The following is a 6,684-nucleotide window of genomic DNA, read 5'->3' as shown; positions in this document are numbered from 1 at the left end:
AGTAACCGTGACCTGGCTTTCCATCAAAACTTACTCACTCATGAGACAGTTTTTATGATTTTTTTGCAGGAGGATATGGGTATGGTAGGCGTGTAGGTGTTTTTCATATAAAACAGACATGAAGTTTGTGTGTGTGGCAAGCATTTCTGCAAATTAGAAACTGTTCCCTATCCTGCTTATAAATCTAACCACTGGCGCAAAAAGTGGGTATGCAACGCATAGGGGCGCAGCACCAGAGGGGGCGCCAAAACCCCGTCTGGAAGGGGCGGCGCGTCGATGATGTTTTCACATACACTTCATTGCGCCTTACGCTCCTTCACCTCGCGCACATAACGAGATAAATGTAGCGAGTTTTACCCTTCCCGTATCGTCGCTTCGGGGTGGGGGCGGGAGAGAGTGAGCGTCGCTCCTTCACCCTGACGTTCCTTCCCTCGGAGAGGGGGGGCACCGCTCTCTGTTTTCGCATCCACCTGAATAATGTGTAGTTGCGCCACTGAATCTAACATGACAAAAAACATTAATTCCTTTAAATGTTTTTTAAATGCCAGTACACAATTGTCTTCCACAAGTAATAACACACCTAAACATTTTTCTAAATGTCTTTCCTGTTGCAAACTCAGCCTACAGCATGCTGTATTTTATGTGACAAAAGCAAAAATAATTTAGAAATGTTAAAAAAAAAAGCATGGTTTTCCAGTTTTTTGCAAGTAAAATAAAAAATTGAGGCATGTATATCTACACTTTGTACAACCACTTTTTGTTGCAATTAAACCTGTAAATATTTAGGGCTATTTCAGCTTTGCACATCTGCAGTTTGAAACTTTTGCTCATTCTTCTAGGAAATAAATCAGACAAGCTTAGTCAGAATGGGAAGAGTGTTGTAAACATTAATTTTCTATCATCCCACAGACTTTTAGATGAGTGCAAGTCCAAACTTTTATTAGGTAATCTTACTAGATTACCTTGTGTTCATTCATTGTACCACAGTGAAGTCATGTGCAGCAGAAAGACAGATGTGGTCATTCTTTTACTTTAACAAAGTCAATTATATATATTATTACATTAGTGACTTATTATATTAGTGAAGGACCTTTGAATAGCAACTGAACTGAAGCACTTCAGCCCACAACACTTGTATAGAAAAATACAAGTCTGTCCAAAATAACAAAATGAAATGCAACCTAATTTTACCTCGAAGGAGCAATCGTTTAGCTTGTTCAGGTTCTTGTTGTTTCTGATTCAGACTCGTTCCAATGCTGTGTCTGAGTCAGCTAGGTCTAGTTCAGCAAACATTCCCTCAGGGTTCACACTCAGCAGTTGCCATGCTGGAGTGAAGACGTGCCGATGGTGAAAAGAGCTGCACATCCTAAAGGACAGGAGGTGCAACATGAGATAGAGTGAGAAACTACTCATTGTCCACCCTTACCTCACAGACACACCTCTTAAAACAGCCAGGTGTTCCGAGGTTGTAAAAATGGCATTGTGCATAAGCAAAGTGATATTTAGAATCACTAATAAATAAATGGGCAAGTAAAAGTATTACAACTTCAGTGCATTATGTATTTCTTTAAAGAGTATGCATAATGATTTGAATGTGAAACCCTTGTTTTATTGCATGTAAACTTTACAGTACGTCAAGACGTATAAAGAAACAGGTCTTAAAAGTGAGAACAGTGTATTGCGACCTTTGGATTTAGCAAAATTTTTATGTAGGTGTGACTACATTCTGAAGATTTGGCAGTGTTACGAATACAGCACCTGGGAACAAAAGCAGACTCAGGAGATGTATGGTAGAGACAAGAGAAGAGGAGATTATATCAGTATTTCCAGTGCTGAACAGCTTTTTGCTCACCTCTGTTATCTCTCATCATTCCTCACATCGGCTTTCGTACTTTAAACTGTAAATCATATTACACGCTGGGTGTCTCTGAAAAATCTTATATTATCTGGGAGGAATGGGTGAGAATTAAACAGAGTCTTTGCTCTTCCACTACCGTCCTACTGTAACATTTTGGCATTGCTTAAAGAAATAACCTAATATGTAGAATGCCTTTTTGTCACTTCTAACTAGGCCTGTCGCGATAAACGATAAATCAATTAATCGCATGATAAATTAAACCTATCGACCTCATTTTAATTATCGGCATTATAGTCTCTTCCTGCCTTTTTTTCCTTCTGCTGATGACACTGAATGAAAAAAGGCTCAACTCCGGTGCTCTCCAGTAACCCCTCCATTCCTCGTTTCTTTAGTGTAATGTCCAGCGCATATTACACGAGTTGTCGGCCGACTGTCAGCCCATTTTCAAAACCTGAGAAACACATTAGCCGACAGAAATCCCAGGTATAACGGTTCGATCGGGTTTGTCGTGTGGTGTCCAGCCACCTGAGCACAAAATAATGGCTACAAGTCCAGTTAACTAATTTTAAAATCAGGCATAAATCAATGCTTTACTAGAATCTACCTGTGATGCATGTGGCTAGAGTCAGTGTAAAGTCCTGACTGAACGAAAATCATTATAACCTCTGTCACTTTAACGAAGAACAGCTGAAAACTTACCGGGTTTATCAACTGCGGTAGCAATTTGGCTCCAACTCCTCCCCTTGTCATTTCTATATTATTTGCACGAAATGTTAAAGAAATATTAATGTTGTTTCCAAATATCTCCAAATGTCCGCTGGACTTTATGTTGCACCGTTTCAGCTGTTTGGGATTCCCTTCATAATTTCCCCTCAGAAAGCACGGAGGAGAATCCGCGCTTTCTGATTGGCTACCTGTCACATTCAGCGTTAAGCTCTCAGTCGGGGAAAATCCCTGATTAAGATCGGAGCGGCCACAACGACCTACCATAACACACCACACACTGCAGGATGATCGGTTACAAAATCACCAACAATCTTAGATCGGCCAACAATTTAAGATTAGGGGCAATTAATAGGGGCAAAAAATCATGTAGTATTAACTACTGCATTAGGTAGTCAATGTGCCCATTTTCTCTATTTAAATCTAGTGATCACTGAAGGGCAATATAGTATACAGACTTCATAATCTGCACTCTTTTGGTTGAATGCAGTATTTATTTCCACTAGTTTCTATTCAAGCACGTTTTTTGTTAATGGAGAATCCATTTTATTTTTGGTTGTTTTCTTTATTTAGTTTCGGTTCCAGTGTTATGTGTTCTTTTGAAAATAAAGTGTATATCTATGGCAGGAAATCGCGTGCATTAATAGTAATTTCCATTAAATCTGTGCAAAAGGTCTTGAAACAATATTATCGTTTATCGCAATAATTGTTTAGACAATTAATCGCTCAGCAAAATTTGTTATTGTGACTGGCCTACTTCTAACTTATTTTTATTGGATAAGAAACAGGAATCTGCTGGGATGTTGAGATAAGAGAATAAATTCATGAACTGTATTCTCTATTAGTCATCAGGTAATTTCTGAAGGCAGTTGGTTGCACTCAGAGAAAAGGGGACTGACTGAATAGTTTTGCACACTGCATTTTCAGGTTTTTATTTGTAAAAAATATTTGAATCATGTACAATTTTCTTTCTTCTTCACAATTGTATATCACTTTGCGTTGGTGATGACTGCTGATCTTTCAGGACATTCACAATCTGTGATTCACAGAAAACTGTCCAATAGAGAAAATATTCAGTGAGTGACAGTGATGTGGACGAACATGTCTTGTTGATGTCAAAGGTCAGAGGAGAATTGGCAGACCGGCTGAAGATGACAGAAAGGCGACAGCTGCTCACATAACCACTTGTTACAGTCGATGTGTGAAGTGTATCATCTTTAACAACACATTAAGCTGAACCAAAACTGGACAGCAAAAGTGCAAAATATGGCCTGATCTTGTCAGTCAATATTCAAAAATTACAGTATGTAATTGGTAATTTTCTGTAAAAACATGAAAACATGAATCCAACCTACCTTATTGTTATGGTTTAGCCTAGTGGTTGTGGTATAATGGTAAAGGGAAAACTACAATTAGACATTGTTTAAATGCCACTCCTGACGATTTCTGCTGATTATGTCTATCCTTTAATGACTGTAGTGTCCTGATTGCGGACTCCAGTAGAACATTGTTCATGTTGCAAAGCTCAGCTCATTAAAAACTGGTTTGTTTGGTTCTGTTTAGGAGAGCAGATCATGCATGTAGGAGGAGGAGATTCATATCATGGATGTGCAACTGACAAATCTGCAGCTGCTGTGTGATACTGTCATTTTAGTATGGACCATAATCTCCAATTCATATTTCCAACACCTTGTTGAGTAGGGTTGTGTAATAATATCGATTTTGCAATATATATTGATATTTTCTTTGCTAGAAAAAAATCGATATTCATCCGCAAGTATCATAACATCCAACTGTCACCTTGCTCACTCACTGCTTGCTTTGCCGGGAGAGTGATTAGGTCATCAGGCTTAGAGTGATTCCTTCAGATGTTAAGTGTCAAGGTTAAAAAGGTATCAAACTATTCAGAGCAGGTACTTGGTGCACTTTATTTACTTTACAAATGCATGTAAGCTACAGTTTGTGCTGTTTCAATTAAAAGAAACATGTTTTCTCACCACTTCTTTGATTCATTTTGTCCAGCTGTCGACTTTAAGTCTGTCCATGTCCAACCAGAGCCAGGTATTGTGTAGTTGGTGCTTTTAATGAGTTTTCAGTTAAAATAATTCAGTCCAACTCTATAACAGTCACAAAATGTCACCAAAATCACTCTGTCCCTCTAAAATCTTTCAGAAAATCGCAAAAGTGTATTGAATTGTATCGTTCGCTGAATATCACAATATGTATCAACGACTATCAATTTCTAATTATAAGAAATGTATTTACCTTGAATTTGACAATGCAAGACTGTGCTAAGGCAACACAGGAGTAATTAATGATTAGTTATTGATTCAGAATGTCCAATTTAAAGGAGAAAACATCTCAACTGTAATACATTTATCTTCCTGTTTTTCCTATAATGTCCTCAACCCCTTGAAGAAGCCTGGATAAACAAATGCTTCTGTTACAAAATTCATTTTTTATGCTCGTTTGCATCTCTTGTACTTTGTCTAACTTCCTATTTTAGAGCCATCATGATAGTGAAAACAGCTGGCTTTGAGTCCCGCAGTAACAGTTTTCATACAGATTGCTCCGCAGAGTCTTGTGTTTAAAGCACAGGTAGTTTTAAAGTCATGTACTGGAAGCTAGATACTAAAGCACAAGTAGCTTTAGTAACTATTATAACTGAATGTTAGAATAGTTGCACTTATAGCGCAACATAACAACTGAGCTACAGAACACTATAAACCAGCCAGATGATATAAACATTTCAATCTGTAGGCATGGTGTTACCCTGTGACATCCCATAACAGCCAGTAATTATGAGCAGTCCTTCAGCTAATTAACCAGCCTGCTGACGCTTAAAAGTATTTTGTGCCTATTTAATTACTGATTTGGTCGCCATGGCAAACAGATTGAAAGCTGGCCCCCAAGTTTGTTTACTTTATGGTTTTTTCTGCAGGGTTATGCCTGCCACGTCAGATGGTAATCAGAAATGCATGGTGACAGGCCCTTTAGCAGCTGAAGTAAATAAACATTTCAGATATTGCTTCAAAACCCTTTCTCTTTTCAAAATAGCACAGACACACTTTCCTTGAATTTCACTGCATATCAAGGCTTTTTTAATGAAGATTTTACATTTGCAAATGTAGCAATATTTTTTCAAATTGTTTTCATGGGAAAAATCTGTTTTTTATTTGTTTGTTATCCTCTTTGTACATTGAAATGTACTGGAAAAAATCTGGAATCTGAGCCTGTAAAGTTGTTATTTTCAGGCTAGATTTACATGATTAAAGATACTTTTTAAAGTTAAATGATTGATCCAAACATAGAAATACTATTAAACATTTTTGTAAAAAAAAAATGTAGTCTGCATAATAATAAATACATAATCTTTGATCAGATGGCCCAAACTCAAATGATCACATATCAGATAAATATCCCCAAATAGGTGACTTTTTTTCCAGTCTAAAAATATTGTTTGCCATCAGTATTATTTTTCAATATAGAATTCCCAAATGCTTGTTCTCATTCTTATTTTATGCTTTGGGCAAACCCAGCTTTATAAATATTTCAGTGTCCTATTAGGCTCCAGAGTCGTATTCGTCAGGTTCTCTGACTTTTAGTTCAACTATCTGAGTAAGAGTTTTGCGCAGCATTTTCACATTACTCTTCAATGTCCCTGGAGCTCTCAATTCTCTATTTCCTTCTGATTTAAACTATTTTATGCCTGGGCCTTGAAGGCAGCAACGATCCAAGAGGGTAGAAATGACTGACACATCATTCTCTCCTCGCTCATCTTCCTCAGTTTTTTTTTCTTCTAAATATGCTTAATCTTTCAGTCTCTATTTAATAAATTCTCAAGACTCGTCTGTCTCTGTTCTTGTGTCTAACTGTTTCACTGCACTTTTTACTTTCTACTCATGATTTCTTTAGTCCCCACTTACTCTCACTCAATCTCCCATTTTCTTGCTATATCTCTTCATCCTGTCCTTCACGGATAATTTACCAAGAGGAGCATTCATTCACCTTTTAACCTTCGTGCTTTCAACACCATTTTACACAAAGTAACTCCGTAGGTGAGAAAACAAGTTAAGGACAGCAGCGGGATCGAGAAAGCTAGA

At 37.5% G+C, this 6,684-nt stretch overlaps 1 long non-coding RNA gene across 1 annotated transcript in view; it reads right to left on the bottom strand.

Moving 5' to 3' along the window:
* Positions 1-1,351: 1,351 nt before the first annotated feature.
* LOC103475352 (uncharacterized) overlaps positions 1,352-6,684 on the bottom strand; it is a 101,882-nt gene continuing 96,549 nt past the window's right edge. Inside the window, exon 4 of the long non-coding RNA XR_014090921.1 lies at positions 1,352-1,366. This is a non-coding gene — a long non-coding RNA (uncharacterized LOC103475352). The remainder of the gene's footprint in view (positions 1,367-6,684) is intronic.

The sequence above is a fragment of the Poecilia reticulata genome, chromosome 14 (genome assembly GCF_904066995.2).
Source record: "Poecilia reticulata chromosome 14, P_reticulata-male-v2, whole genome shotgun sequence".
NCBI lineage: Eukaryota > Metazoa > Chordata > Actinopteri > Cyprinodontiformes > Poeciliidae > Poecilia > Poecilia reticulata.
The sequence above is the reverse complement of the archived record's forward strand: the minus strand, read 5'-3'. Positions and strand labels throughout refer to the sequence as shown.